The sequence below is a fragment of the Mesoplodon bidens genome (assembly GCF_964165515.1).
Source record: "Mesoplodon bidens genome assembly, chromosome: 16".
In the NCBI taxonomy this organism is placed as follows: domain Eukaryota; kingdom Metazoa; phylum Chordata; class Mammalia; order Artiodactyla; family Ziphiidae; genus Mesoplodon; species Mesoplodon bidens.
The window spans coordinates 63,962,515-63,978,740 of record NC_138173.1 but is presented as its reverse complement, the minus strand read 5'-3'; the positions used below and the strand labels follow the sequence as shown (position 1 = coordinate 63,978,740).

Sequence of the window (16,226 nt, the reverse complement as noted above, 5' to 3'; positions counted from 1 at the left end):
CCTCAGGTCTGGCCTGAAGCATGGAAGGCATGTGCAGTAGTGTCTGAACTACTACATAGAAATAAGTAAAACCCACTTCATGCAAAAGTCATGAATAATCGGTTTTGTGGCTAAAGAAATTCTCCTTAACATTACCTTCTTTTAAGAGTGAGAGTGAGAGAAAGTGAAGGAGAGACTGACTGACTGACTTAAATAATTCTACCCCAAAGCAATGGAGACCATCTTTCATTATATAGATAGATATGTCCTTAGAATGTGTATAAACCACCATAGTAAAGGTATAACTCAAAATATTGCTTGAAGTAAATTCTACGAAGAATTAAACTTAGAACTCAATCTCTGGATACAATCTAGTCTCTACCAGTCACCAAAAGCACTACGAATCTCAGGCTATGGGCATCTATCGTTGTAAAACATATCCACAGACCTCTTCTGGCTAGCTATTATAAGCCCCTCGAATCTTCAAGGTCAAGTCTGTCCTTTACATGATTTAAATCCTTTTTCTATACCCTTCCTGTCCATTTGTTCCTATCTAATCCCTGGCAGACTGGAAAGAAACAGTGAATTCAAGGCAGCAAGCAGTATTTACAGCAGCATTCCAGCCAACATATTTAATTTCAATGACAGCCATTTCTCTCTGGTTTTCAAATCCTTGACTATGCCCAAGTTTTAGTTACAGTGGGAGGGCTGAAGGCCCAGGAGGCTTAAGAAACAAAGCCTGGCTTTGACTTCTGGTTCAACATCAAAGCTCTGGCATGAATTTATGGCAGCAAAGACCAAAGGAAGTGAGGCTTAAACCTCATGTGAACATTGAAAATATTTAATGAGAATGTAGGTAAAGCACCCAACAGGATGTCTTAAACATAGTGGACCCTAAATAAAAGAAGGCTATTTTACTGTTAACTATGTGTACTTTGCAATATTCCCCAATACAAACCTATTTCACTTAAGCTAGTATCTATTAAAAAAAAAATAAAAAATAAAAAACACAGTGGGGCAAGAAAAAGACAAACTGCCCAATGAAAAACTTGGCAAAGAGATATAAGCGTAAATTCTCTGAAAAGCTTATTCAAATGGTCTAGTATCTACTGAATTATGGAGTCATCGAGTCACCTCACTTTTGCAAAAGTAATAGGGCATATAGTTAAGAAAGTAATTAAGCACATGGTTGAAAAATTCAAACAGAACAATAATGTGGTGTCTCCAATCCCCAAATTCTCTCCCCAGAGACAATCATTGTTATGAGGTGCTTGGGAATGCAAGCCCATGGAAATATTCTATGTATAAGGCATCCTCTCTTAAAAAGGTCTACAGAAATTAAGATACTTACAGGAGCAGAGAAATAAGAAATTAAAAATGGCCATACTTGGAGAAAGACAAATCTCACAATGCCTGACATTGAAAATCATACCAGTATTCTCTCTGTGCCCTAGTCGCCGGTAAATGTGCCTGAATAGAAAGAACCATGAGTGGCTGCTTCAGTTTAGTCAAAATATGCTTCGATATTTAGTCAAAATATCCATTCTAAAGTAACATAAAGGCAAACAAAAACATCTGGGAAAAGAACACAAACATTAAATACAAGAAAAGAGTAATGCTAAACAAAGAATACAATATGAGTGTTAATGGGGGAACTTCCATTCACTCATTGAACAAATACCCACGAAACCCAGACCATGTGCCTGGCGCTGTGCTGGGTGACCTGGAGAGAGCAGTGAACAAGATAAACACTGTATCTTCCCTCAAGGAACTCTTACAAATTTCCACTCTACACAAAAATTTCTAAAAAGCCCTGATATAACTACGTGGCCTTTGTTTGGCTCTTGGTATTATGGGAAAGCTTATTCCTCTGCTGAGCAGTTCTAATTATTAGAGTTGGTCCAAAGAGAGAGCTGATTCAGGGCCTCCCTAGAATAATTCTAGGCAATGACAACAATAAAACTGAATTGCTCTTTCACACACATTCACTCATTCACACCTCATAACCTCCGTGTAGAGTTATTTTACTTTCTGTTTTATACGGTTGAGGAAACTGAGGCTCAGAGAAGTTAAGTGATGCCACTGAAGTCATGCCTCAATGTCAGCAGAACTTGAACCCCGGTCCTCAACTCCAGAGCTACAGAAGAGCCACCTGCTGGGCCACACAGAGTCAACTTTTCCAGCTCACAGTCCTTCAAAGATATGAAGGACTACTGAAGGTGGCTATTAAATATCTCCTACTCTGCGAGTCTTTGCTTCATCAGAATAAATAATGATCATCAAGTTCCTTCAAGTTCCTGCCTTCATTTAAACATGCTTCATGTACCAGTGTCCCTTTTTAAAGATGGACTCCAGAATAAAAAAAAACGATAATTACAGCCACTGGCTAACCAATTAAGACTATGATAATACTATTATTACATGTGTACCACTGTGATCCTGGTTTGACCTTGTCAATTAAAAACAAAACAAAACAAAACAAAAAACTCAACAGGAACTGCTATTAAGCCAGACCTCTCCCTTCCTATATTAGTACCACTGAATTTTTCAATTTAAGATTCAAAACTTAAGGTTGTCAAATTTCATGTTTCTGAAAGCTGTTACTCCATTTTATTCAGGAGGCGGAAGTCCTTCTGAATTTCAAAATGTCATCTAAATATCAGGTAGCCTCCCCTATTTTCTGTGATCCATAAATTTGACAACCTTACCTTAGTTTTTTTCCCAATAAGTTAAATAAAATAATAGCTAACATTTACTGAGCATTAACTATGTGTCAGACGTTATGCTAAGCAATTTACATGCATCATTTCATTCAATCCTTGCAATAACTGTGGATAAGACACTGTCATTCCTTTGATGGAAGAAAAAAAATGGGCTCAGAGGGGTTAAGTACCTTGAAGCAACATCATACAGGTAACAAGCTGCAGAGGGAAGATGCAAATCAGGGTCGATTAAATAACAGAGTCCATTCCCCTAACTGCAGTTATCATCAGTAATCATCATCCTTTTGGCATAACCCACTTCCATGTCATAAGACTTTGACGAATGCCTTCCTAAGATCTATGCAGAAAGCATCCCTACTGTATCAGGGCAGTGGCTCTGGTCAAAACCAAACAAAACCAAACAACAACAACAAAACAGGGATGGGGGAGTGGAGAGAAACTAGGATGATCAAGAACAAAAACATCAAGTAAGTTCATAAAATGAGATGGCTACTCAAAATAAGGTTAATGAATAGCAACTCCCTTAGACCAGCATATCACCGTACTCATTTCAAATAAATTTAAACCAAGAAAAAAATTACAAATGGGGTCAGCCTACTTCAAAATAGAAAGTTAACTAAGGAACACTTTAATTAAACAGAAATTAAGTCCTCAAAAACTATAAATTTAAGTTCAAGGAGATATGATAAGAAGTTTATTAGATCATAAGACCTATGGTGACAGGGACTGTAATCTCTGTCATTTACCTAACTCTCAAGTGTTGGTCTAAATGAGAAGTATTTTGTTCTGAGAAACATTTCTTTAAGAGTGGAAGGGCCACAATCACAAAAGGACGGAACAACTGTATTCCACATTCCTATCTGTTGGAGGATAATTGCTATGTTAGTTATTCTTGGGAAGTAACATATATTTGGTTTCATGAAAACAATGGCAAATCAATCTTAAATCACTGACAGCTCCAGAAAATAAGTCTATCATAATTTACTACAAGCATTATAGTAACTGTCCCATCTAATCAGCATTTTTCCTTATGTTTGTACCTCCTCATAGTACAAGATCCCGAAAAGATGTCTCAGATTTTATAAGGTCATTCTTATTTTTCTCATTACTTATCTCATCATTTCTAAGATGTTTTATTTTCACTTTGCCTGACTTCAATCAGTAGTGACTCCAAATACTGTTTCTGTCTTGCCTTCTTTAAAAGCCTACAGATGTAGAGAACAAACGTATGGACACCACGGGGGAAAAGTCGCGGGAGTGGTGGTGGTGGGATGAATTGGGAGATTGGGATCGACATGTATACACCGATGTGTATAAAATGGATAACTAATAAGAACCTGCTAAACAAAACAAAACAAAACAAAACAAAACCCTGCTATATAAAAAATAAAATTCAAGAGTTCAAAAAAAACCTCTTTATCAAAGAAATAATAATCTATAAACACCTAAACTGACTAGAAATGTCTCAGAGAGCTCTTTGCTGGATGAAGTAAACTACTTCTGTAATGGGAATTATCTCCCACTAATGTATCGGTTTCTGGATGACAATTACAATGAACTGCAAAGTAAGAAATGAACTATTAATATTAAATGAGGAACTAAGTGGCTCTGGAACACTGCAGTAGTATTTATAAAATGGGAGGGTCCAATCAATCACATCCCACATACAGGCACTCAGTCTCTGCATCCAAACACAAATAAACCATATACAAGACCTAATCCCTGAAGTCATCTTGACTCCTCTCTTTAGCACATAATATTTAACTAGTTCCCTAGTTCGATCAATTCTGCCTGCTCAAGTCAACTATTATCTCCTTTCCAACTACAGCTGCCTTAATTTCAATCTTTATTGTTTCTTTCTCATATTATTGGTTTGCTTCCTTAATGATTTCCTTTTCCAATATCTCTTCCCCTCTAATCCTTTCCCCATGTTGTTAACGAATTCTCGAGTACAAGTGACGTTACTCTTGTTTATCAAAAGTCTACCATAGTACTTCCACTTCTGGCCAAGACAGAATAATGGGAACCAAATTTATTCTCCTGCCTGAAACACCCAAAAAATTCAAAATGAAAACTAATGAGGGGCTTCCCTGGTGGCGCAGTGGTTGAGAGTCCGCCTGCCGATGCAGCGGACACGGGTTCGTGCCCCGGTCCGGGAAGATCCCACATGCCGCAGACCGGCTGGGCCTGTGAGCCATGGCCGCTGAGCCTGCGCGTCCGGAGCTCCGCAACGGGAGAGGCCACAACAGTGAGAGGCCGGCCAAACAAACAAAAAAAAACAAATGAAAAGTGGTTTGCAAGACAACAGACTTATGCAAGGAAGAAGGAAGGAGCGTGATTGGAACCAAATGAGGTGAGACCTATAATTGGCCCATCTTACTATCTTGAGGGAGTTTCCAGGCTGCAGGGCACACAATATCAATCAAAATCTCTGCAGACCTTTTGTAGAAATTGACAAACTAATTCTAAAATCTATATGGAAAAGCAAAGGACCTAGAATAGCCAAAAGAACCTTGAAAATGACAAAGTTGGAGGACTAACACTATCCAATTTCCAGACTTGCTATAAAGCTTTAGTAATCCAGATAGCATGGTATTGGGATAAAGACAGATCAACAGAATAAAACAGAGAGTCCAGAAGTACTAACCTACCACATATATGGACAACTGATCTGACAAAGAAGCAAATGCAATTCAGTGGAGAAAGGATAGTCTTTTCAACAAATGATGCAGGGACAACTGGCTATCATATGCAAAAAGAAAAAAACCAGGAAAAGAAACTTTGATCTATACCCCCTACCTTACACCATATACAAAAATTTAGTCAGAATGGATCACAGACTTAAATGTAAAACTATAAACCTTCTAGAAAAATTATAAAGAAAATCTTTGGGAACTTGGGTTAGGCAAAGATTTCTTAGATACAAAACCAAAAGCACAATCCATACGACAGCAAATTGATAAACTGGATGCCGTCAAAATGTAAAACTCTGCTCTTCAAAATAATCTGTTAAGAGCTCAGACTGGGAGAAGGTATCATAAATCATATATCTGATAAAGAACTGTATTCAGAATACAAAAAGAACTCTCAAAACTCAAAAAAAAATAAATAAAATAATAGCCCCAAACAACTGGAAACAAGATTTGAATAGACGCTTCACCAGAGGTGAACGCCAAATAAGCACACGAAAAGGTACTTAACAGTATCAGTCACCCGGGAAATGCAAATTAAAACACTGTAAGATACCACTGCGTATCTAACAGAATGGCTGGAGTACCCAGACCAAGTGTTGGTGAGCATATGGAATGACTAAAGTATTCCCTTAATATACTCCACACACAGATTCTTAATTTTCAGACAACTATATTACCAAAAAAGTACATTAACCATATAATTTAAACCACATTTAATATAATTTAATTTTATCATAGTGACTCAGAAGGGACCTCATAACATTATAATGTCTCTCAGTGTCATCGTTATGGTTTTACTAGTAAAATATAGAAACATGAATCAACAGAAATCTTTTATGTAACAGATACCAAAGAGACCAGCTTTTAGTCTGTAATTACCTCACCGGAGTATGATTGCTTTTTATTGTAAATCATTTTCTTGACTTCAGTGCTCTCAAGGAGTGGTTGCCTGACATCAGCATCAACATCTCCCCGGAACTTGTCAGAAATGCAAACTCTCAGGTCTGACACCAGACAACTGAATTGGAAACTCTGAGAAGGGGACCAGCAATCTGTATTTTAACAAGTCCCCCAGGTGATGCTGAAGACTGGTAAAATTTGAGATGCACTGTTCTAACGTATGCTTTTTTTTTTTTTTTTTCCGGTACGCAGGTCTCTCACTGCCACAGCCTCTCCCGTTGCAGAGCACAGGCTCCGGACGCGCAGGCTCAGCGGCCATGGCTCATGGGCCCAGCCGCTCCACGGCATGTGGGATCCTCCCGGACCGGGGCACGAACCCGTGTCGCCTGCATCGGCAGGCGGACTCTCAACCACTGCGCCACCAGGGAAGCCCTGTTTTAAAGTTAAAATGATAAATTGCTTTTCTCTGAGATTCTTTCTGAATTCAAAGAATTTTAAGACAAAAAAGGAAATGTTACTTGAAATCCATGTTTTCAACAAATCTATAACTCAGCCAGCTGTTTTCCTATTTTTATACTCCTGAATTATTTTTGGCCCTTTATTTAAGCTAGAAGACCAGAACTGAATGTAAGATCCCATAAATAATGCATTCTACAAAAGCCTTTGTTTTAAAACAAACTTTTCTACTTAACGCAGTCATTTATTCACATCTATTTTTACAACTGCATCCAACATTCCTTGCAAATTTACAAGATTTGCTTCTAACTTCAGCCACAAATTGTCACCCCCCAGTGAACACCTGTGCAACTTTTAATTAGGTTCATCTAAATGGAATGGACTTGAAAAATAATTCTAGTTATAAAATTTTTAATTGTTTCATAAAGATACTCAAGAAACAGAATGAAAGTGGAGATGGTCTTGAACTGAATCAGGACAACTGGGGCTGTCGATAATTTGCCCAGAGACTTTGAGTTAATAACTTCATCTTTCTGGGTCTCAGTTCTCTCACTATAAGAGGGAGTTGATGACCTTAAGGTCCATTTCAGGTCTAAGAATCTATACATCTGTGATCTTACTCTTATCCTCTAGGTACTGTACTTTTACATTCATGTGACATTGTCAAATTATTTTAAGTATTTTTAAACAGTTTTAAAATTGTTTTAGGATACATGCCTCTTCTCAGGATTCAGGAATACAACTCTAACACCGCTTCCTTGAGAGCTGAATATGAACAGTAAAATATGAACACATGCAAACTTTTAGTTGTTGAAGCACCAAAATGGCAGTGTGACTTTAACAGTCTCTTATTCTTTCTTAGATGGGTTAATTTATCTCTGAAACTATGGGGATGGCTGGCATGAACTCCTAAAAGCAGAGATTTCAAACATGATTAACAACATGGACTCTGGAGGCAGAATGCCTGGGTTTGAATTCTGAATCTACCTTAAGAATTATTTGTCATCTTGGGGAGGTTATTCAAACTTCCTAAACCTTATCAATCTTCTGTTAAGAGGATAATAATAGTATCTTCTCCATACAAGTTAAATGAGCTAATCTTCTAAAAGCACTTAGCACAGAATGAACACTCAATAAGCATTAGGTATTTCTATTAACATTACTTGCGAAGTTGGCTCTCTGATCAGAAGGCATCAGAACTCATCTGCAATTCACTTTGTAAACACAAGTATACAGCTACTTTGTGCAAGGCATCTCACCCTCACTACAGGAGGAGAGGTCCTCAAACTTCAGGATGTATCAGAATTGCTTGGGATGCTTTTTTAAAATACAGATTCCTGTGCTCTGCTTCCAGAAGCTCCAATTCTGCAATTTTAAAGAAGCATCCCAGTTGTTTCTAAGACAGGCTGCTGAGGACTACAGTTTGAGAAACATTTCTGTACGGGTTTCAAAGAGAAAGAATGTCTCCCTTCAAGTACTTACAACCTCCAAGCATTTTTTCCATTTCAGAACTCACTGCAGCTACCACAGTGCTGCTCCTGTTGGCTGTGTACCACATACACCTAATATGGTCCCTCCATGTAGATTCCACTTGTCATCACTTTAAGTTCCAATATCTGTGTCCTGATTCAATGACATAATATAACTCTTTACCTTGTATCTGAGATCTGCCTAATCCCCTAAACCCCACCACCTCCAAATCTGTGACTACTGAGGGCTCCTGATATACGGGCTATTCCTGACCTCTGAACACAGTAGATTCATTAACCCTGGCTGCTGACCTATAAACGTGACTACGGTCTCATTCATAGTCCTGGTCTCAGAATAACACTTCCAACACTGCTGTCAGCAAACATGTCTTCAGTATAGTACGCATTTTCAGACAGAGACTGCAGTGTCAAAACCTATATGAATTTAACTCACAAAACCTTAATGCATACAAAAACAACAAGAACAACAACAAAGCAACAATCAGGGATCAGAAGGATCCTGGGATGGAATGTAGACTATGACAAAGGAATTTACTGTATTACAAATGTTTGACATAATAAGCTCCCTGAGGGAAGTGGGGGGAAAAAGGAGCTGACCCAAGTAACCTTGAACGGTGTTTTGACTGAAAACTGTTAATACTAAAGACAAGAAGAACTGTGCAGAAGCATTGTATGCTAGCTGATGAAGCTGTCTATCAGGGAGGTATGGGTTAATAATTCTGAAACTGCTTTACATGTATATTGGGGTCAACAAATAAGTAAACGGATGGTGGGTAGTGGGAACCAGATCTATTAACATCGAAGAAGGAAGTTACAGATAAACAAGGGAAGAAGACTACTACAATTTAAGCACGTGGTACTAGGTTAGACTTGAAGACATCAGTATGAACACATGGTTACCTTAATATAAATGCAGATGGATAGATACAGAAATAATGACAGTTATCTGTGTACACATGTGTTAGTATACATACATATACTTCCTAACTCTGCTGCTGAAAGGACCTAGAAGCAGTGACATTCTGGTAGCAACAAGCACACCCAGAGCCCAGATCTTAGTTTCTAAATACCATTTTCCGATAAGAGGAACCAGAACTCCTTGGAGAAACAGCTGATTTGGGGGCTGGGACAGAGAAAATACAATTCTTTATAAAAGAATTCCAAATAATTTATGTTGCTATCTGTCCCTCTAGGAGGTGGAGCTTAACTCTCCCCGCTTGAGTGTGGGTAGAGTTAGACTTGCTTCCAAAAAACAGTATGTAGAAGGAGAAAAAAAAAAAGTAACTTTGCAGTGAAGAAACCTGATAAACACTACTGGGGCCAGGTGATGAAGGTCAGTATCACCAGTAAATCATGTTGATGACATGTATCCCCTGGTATCATGTGATGAGAAGGGCACTAGACTTCTGTGGTCTTCTTGCCAAAAACATATAACCCAGATCTAATCATGACAAACCCAAACTGAGGGACATTCTACAGAAAATCTAACCAGGATTCCTCAAAATTGTCAAGGTTATAAAAACCAAGAAAAAATGAAAAAAAAGAAACAGATGAAGAAGTAACTAAGGAGATGGTGACTAAATGCAAATGGTGACTAAATGCAATATGATAGCCAGGACTGTGGATCCTGGACAATGTCTTGAAAAAAGACATTAGTGAAATCCAGAAAGCCTGGAATTTCCTATTTGGTTTAGTCAATAGTAATGTACCAATGCTGTTTCTTAGTTTTGACAAACGTACCATGGAAATGTAAGATCTTAACAACTGGGAGACCTGGGTGAGTGTATATGGGAACTCTCTGTGCTATCTGCAACTTTTTGTAAACCTAAAATTATTCCAAACTAAAAAGTTTATTTAGAGAGAGCGAGCATGTACACACAAAATGAGGTGAAAGAGAGACTGCCAAAAGAGGTGAGGCTACACTTAGAAAAGTCTACATGATTAAAAAAATAATTCTTAACTGTTGTTATTTGGTATAAAGAATTTACTTGCATATAATTAAGGCATTAGCTAGATAACATTAGTACTGCAACTTTCTCTCTTGGTATTCAGAATCCCAACGAAACACGCACACATACACACACACAGGCGAAATCTTTTCTCAACACCATCTTCAAAATAAAAAGATTAAACAGACTCAGGTTGCAGTGTGGCAAACAAACGGAAGCAGGAATCAAGAAGCAAATCTGTCAACCAGTTCAACTATCTTAGACATGTTATTTCATCCCTCTGGGCCTCAGTTTCCTGATCTGTAATAGAAGTAGGTTTAAAAAAGATGTTTAAGGATCCTTTCCAGGCAAAGATACAACAACCTCCTTGAAACCAAATCCTGCTAGATTTGCTCCTACCCTCCAGTAGCTCCTCCTCAATCTCATCTGTCCGCACCAACCCCCCCCAGAATGCTGGCCCAGGCCCTCTTTTCATTTAACATATTCTCAGAAACAAATATACATTTCACAGCTTCAAATCCCACATGTAGGCTATTTCCAAATCCTACCTTTACCTTGAACTCAAAGACCAACGGCTTATTGGTCATCTCCACTTGGAGACATGTCTAAAACTGAATTCATTTCCGGCCCAAAAATTTGTCTTCCAGTTCCCATTTGTCAGAGGCAGAATAACAGCCCCCCAAAGATGTCCATTTCCTAATCCCCAGAACCTGTCAGTATGTATGTTACGTGCAAAGAGAGAATTAAGGTTACTAATCAACTGACCTTGAGATGGGGAGATACATTATCTTGGGTTACTCTGGGTGCACCTAATATAATCACAGGGGTCTCTATTAGTGAAAGAGAAAAGCAGGAGAGTCAATGTCACAGTGATGCGGGATGAGAAAGATCTGACTGGCCATTGCTAACCTGGAAGATGGAAGGAATGTGAGCAGCCTCTAAAAACTGAAAAAGACAAGAAAATGACTCTGCCCTAGAGCCTCCGCAAAGGAGCACAGCCCTTCTGACAGCTGGATTTTAGCCCAGGGAGACCCACTGCAGACTTCTAACCTCCAGCTCTGTAAGATAATAAATTTGTGTTGTTTTAAGCCACTAAGTTTGTGGTAAGTTGTTCCCACAGCAATAGCAAAATGATGGCCACCAGGCTAGAAAACCTGGCCTTTCTTAACGGGGATGCTTCAGTCAGAAATTTGAGTATCACTGTTGACTCCTTCCTTTCCCTTTATCTCCATATTCAGTAGATCACTGAATTTCATCAATTATCCCTCCTTTGTCTCCTATGAATCTGCCCAGTCCCCATGCCACCTTCCTAGTCCAAGTCACTACTATCTAATGCCTGGGGCTGCAACAGCCTCCTGACTGGTTGGTCTACCTCTAGGCTCATTCCTAGGAAGCAACTTCCCACATTATAGCCAGAGAATTAATGCAAAATACAAATTATCTTATTCCGATTTAAAAAACTTTTTAATAGCTTCTCACTGCCCGAAAGATAAAAGTCCAAACTCTTTAATTTGACTTATGAGAGCCTTCTACCCCCGCTCTGGCCCTTTCCTATTCTCTCCAGCCTCTGCTCAGTACACAAATGCCATGTCTATTTTAGTCACTGCTATATTGCCAACACCTAGCACAGGAAGTATTCATCCTTTTGGTCCTCACATGAATGCTACCCCCTAACTGAGAGGTAGAGTTTATTTTCTCTATCCATAAATTGAGGCTGGTCCTGTGACTGCTTTGACTTATTAGGCACAGTAGAAGTGATGTTCTGGAACTTCTGAGCCCACATCTTAACAGGTCTGGCAGCTTCTGCTTCCTTCCCCTGGGAACGGCTACTGTGCTGGGAGAAACCCAAACCATGTGGAGAGGCTACATGAAGGAGAATCCTAAGGCTCTGGTCAATAACTCCAGTTGAGCATCCAGTCAACAGTCAGCACCAACTGCCAGCCATGTAAGGGAGCCACCTTGCAAATTCTAACCCAGTCGAGCCCCCAAATGGCGGCCATCTTCACTGACCTCACATGGAGTGGAAGAATCTCCCAGCCCAGTTCAGTCAACCCACTGAATCATGAGACATTAACAAAAGAAAGTTTACAGTTTTAACACATTAAGTTTCAAGGTAGTTTGTTTTACAGCAATAAGGGCATATGCCAGCGTGGGTTTAAACTCTCCTCCTGGTACCAATTTCATCTCTTGCTCCTTAACAAATTACCCCAGTAAGCTCCATCTCTTGATATGAGGAATAGCACGCAAGCACAAGGATGGGAAGACTTGCTGGGGGCCATCATTGGAGGGTAGTTATACAGCACATGAGAAATACTCAATACCTCTAATAAATGTGTGAGTGCCTGTCCTATCTCTTAAAACCTCCTTTCTTTTCCACATCCAGAGTTAAAATGTACTCTTAATGAAAAAGAGAAGTTAAATCAGTCACCTGTTAAACTCTAACTGATAAATTCAGATCTGGGCAAATATATTTTCTGAAGGTTCTTTTGAGAAATCTACTCCCATGGTGCTCAACTGCGACCAATTAAAAGCATTAAATCAATATAGAACAAAAGTATATTAAAATCCCTATTCACAGGGCAGTCATGTGCTCCACTTGTGCCATAACTGTACTAAAACGTGAGGGACAGATTATGTGAAGGATTTTGATTATGTTTTGAGAGGTTCCCCCACCGGTGATATTGCCAAGAATGGTAAGGATGAGGAGCAAAAACAATATCATTGGAGTGGAAATGCAAACGTTCATTAAATACCTGAATAAGAGGTAAATTAATGGAACACACAATCAGTTAACCAAAAAATAAAACAGTAAAGAAAAGAAAGTGCTTCACAGTTGAGCATGTGAAACATCTCTCAGACCTGCATGGTAATCTCTGACACCGCTCTGGGTCTATGAGAAGCCTTCAGGGTATTACAGGAATTTGATATGTGAATCTGGTAGGATTCGTTACTGGACTAGTATTGGTATTTCGCTTCCCAATTAGTAAGTATCTAAACACAAGTGCATAGTGCTCTTTGGAAAGATAAGGCAGATATAGGGTAATTCTTTCAAATTCAACAAACTCCAGAACTACCTAAGGACTCTGGAAGTCTCCATTCTAAGAGAGCACTAACAAAAACTGCATCCTCTATGTAACAGATTACATAATCTTTCTTTGTAACTGGTTTAAATGTCTATTTTAGTCTGTCCCAAAGGAGCTCTGATCCTTTTTGCTTGAAATTAAATCCCATACTAATTTTTCTGAAACTAGAACACATTTCTGCCTCCGAAACCATCACAGATGTCACTTTTTTCCTACTAAGAAGGTAATGCCCATACTCCCTCTCCCCCTCCCCCTCCCCAACACACTGGGCCCTCACTCAACACACACTCTCAGTGCCATTCTCCATCCCAATAGGAAGGTATATACGTTAAAGTCATTTTTTCACTTATTCTCTTTATAGTCGAAGTACGTGTTTACAGGCTGACCAGCCAAGGTGAGAAGTAGATCCGGCATATGACAAAGCATATAAACTGTCTTGAACTAGGAACAACCGTGAAAAGGAGATATTGGCCATATTTTACACACAAAGAAAAGGAAGCGCAGAGAAGTGAAGTAACTGGTTCAAACTTACACAGCTAGTAGATAACAGAACTTGCATTTTTAACTCAGGGCTATTTGTACAATATTAAATTTGTACAATACTAATTTTATACAATACTAATTCTCAACCAAGAGGTCCAAAGGATCCACCTTTCTACTCTGCAAAGGGCTCAAATAACTACAAACAAAAACATTTTTTGGTTGTTATTTGTATTGGTCAAAAAGTAATTGACCCCAGATTAACACAACGTTGTAAATCAACTACACCTCAATTAAAAAAACAAAAAAAAAGATCTAATAAAAATAGCTCTTTGGACTCTGTGGAGACTGAATAAAAACTATAGCTGATAGTAAAAAAATAAATAAATAAAAATAATAGTATGTGTTTAATAAAAAAAGGTAATTGACCAATAAAATGTGAGTGTTACATGCTAAGCATTGTGGAGAGCATTTTAAACACATTATTCAATTCTCACATCAACCCTAAATAAGGTGGGAATAAGGGAGATGTCTGCGGGCACACAATTAAATATTCATTAGATATTAGTTCCTATTTTACAATATTATCCCCTATTTTACAGATGAGGAAACCAAAACCTAAAGTCACTATGTTATTAACTAGCATAGCTGAGTCTGAACCCAGTTTACTTGATTCCAGAACTGGCCCTTAAAGTCCTAAATTATTCTGCCCAGCCAACCAAACTATTTTGCTGCCCATTAGGGAAAAAAGGGGAAGAAGAAACGGAAAGAAGAAAGGAGCCTGGCAGTACCCAAGGCCTTATTACTATGTTGTGAGATGTACTACATCTTCTCGATGCAATAGTACTAAAGCTATAACACATGGTGGTAAAAATCTTAGAAAGGCCCAAACCGAAGATAATCTTCAATCTGAACTACTTGCATCTCCCTGAGTCTGCCAGGCATTGGGAAACAATTCTTCACGGGTCTCACACATCTCTGAACATCTTGCAGAAGCATGCACTGCCCTTTTGTTCCAGACTATCTTTTCAAGGATGTTTGCATAATGAACAAAGCTTTGGAAGACTAGATAGTGTCTCCCTCCAAAGCAGAGGGCAGTATAATACAGATAATGTCTTCCTCCAGAGCAAAAGTCAGGCAGGTTTACTGCCCATTATAAAAATCTGGGTTCCCCAAGCTCAAGGTTCCTCAGCTCCAACCCAAGCCCACCGCAGTATCACCCTGGGCTCTTCCATATCACCCCTGTAAGGACTCGGATTGGGAGTGAACCTACAGGACCATAATACTCACATGGCTTGATGTACAAAAAGAAAGGCCTTTGTCTCTTACCTAGAAGTCTCCTGTCTTCTGCCAGCATCCATGAAACTGTGGCAGGCTAACTTGATAGTGTCCATGTAGGGTAAAAACTCCAGATCCTTCACAGATCTTGATACCAAGTTCTGTGGACTACTTCTCACCTTTGCTTTCCTCAGAGATACCCTCTCCCATTCTGTAGGAGACACTATTCATCTTTTGGTCATCATCTTCAGCATGAAATTTCTCCTAAAGGTCCTCAGCTAGAATCTACTATTAACTCCATGATGCCCCCACTGACTCCTGCACACAGGTTTCTATCACAGCACTTTTAAAGCTTTATTCCGCTTGCTTATTTGTGTGCTGTGCCAGCTAATCAATTTATTGCCTCTCAGCTCAAAATTTATCTTTTTATACATGCGCTGTGATAATGAATGAAATTGCTTTAAGCATTTCTCCTTACAGTGAGCGTAATGTTAAGCTTTCTCAACCGAGGGTGCTGCAAGGACACTGTAGGAGGAAGGGAGTTCTCCAGAGAACATTACACTTAATGATGAAAGACTTTTCTTTTGCCCTAAGATTAGGAACAAGATAAGGATGTCTGTTCCTGCCACTTGTATTCAATATTAAGTAAATAACTTACTGCAGGTTCTAGCACCAGGCAAGAAAAAGAAATAAAAAGCAAATAGATTGGAAAGGAAAAAATAAAACTGTCTCTAGTCACAGATGACGTGACCTTGCATAAAGAAAATCCTAAGGAATCCACTAAAAAAAATACACACACAGGGGCTTCCCTGGTAGTGCAGTGGTTGAGAATCCGCCTGCCGATGCAGGGGACACGGGTTCGTGCCCTGGTCTGGGAAGATCCCACATGCCGCGGAGCAGCTGGGCCTGTGAGCCATGGCCGCTGAGCCTGCGCGTCCGGAGCCTGTGCTCTGCAACAGGAGAGGCCACAACAGGGAGAGGCCCGCGTACTGCAAAAAAAAACAAAACAAAACAAAACACATGCGCACACACGCGCACACACACACACACACACACACACACACACACACACGAGTTCAGCAAGGTTGCAGGATACAAGCTCAATTTTATACACTTGCAATGAATTTGAAAATGAAATTAAGAAAATAATTCCATTTACAATTGCATCAAAAAGAATAAAATGTTTTAGAATAAA

General features: G+C 39.1%; 1 protein-coding gene across 4 annotated transcripts in view; it reads right to left on the bottom strand.

Annotated features, from left to right (window-relative positions):
- NSMCE2 (NSE2 (MMS21) homolog, SMC5-SMC6 complex SUMO ligase) overlaps positions 1–16,226 on the bottom strand; it is a 225,840-nt gene that overhangs the window by 186,967 nt on the left and 22,647 nt on the right. The gene's annotated exons all lie outside the window — the stretch shown is intronic.